This window comes from Mesitornis unicolor, unplaced genomic scaffold (assembly GCF_000695765.1).
Source record: "Mesitornis unicolor isolate BGI_N332 unplaced genomic scaffold, ASM69576v1 scaffold46712, whole genome shotgun sequence".
Classification (NCBI taxonomy): domain Eukaryota; kingdom Metazoa; phylum Chordata; class Aves; order Mesitornithiformes; family Mesitornithidae; genus Mesitornis; species Mesitornis unicolor.
This window is the reverse complement of record NW_010170719.1, coordinates 1-248: the sequence shown is the minus strand read 5'-3', so window position 1 is coordinate 248 and position 248 is coordinate 1.

Sequence of the window (248 nt, the reverse complement as noted above, 5' to 3'; positions counted from 1 at the left end):
GCCCTGCCACAAACCCCAGCACTCCTCACCTGCACACCCGGTGAACTCCGCTACCGGAAGTCACTCCGCCCACGCAAAGGATACCGGGAACCTCCCCACCCCGCCGGGCCTCCAGATTATAAAGCCCAAGAGCCTCCGCGGCGGAAGAGATGGCTCCGCCCCCTGCGGCCCTGGGCCAATACAAGGTGCCTGTGTGAGGAGGCGGAGCGAAGCTCAGCCAATGGAATTTGGGCTTGCGGGAGGGCGGG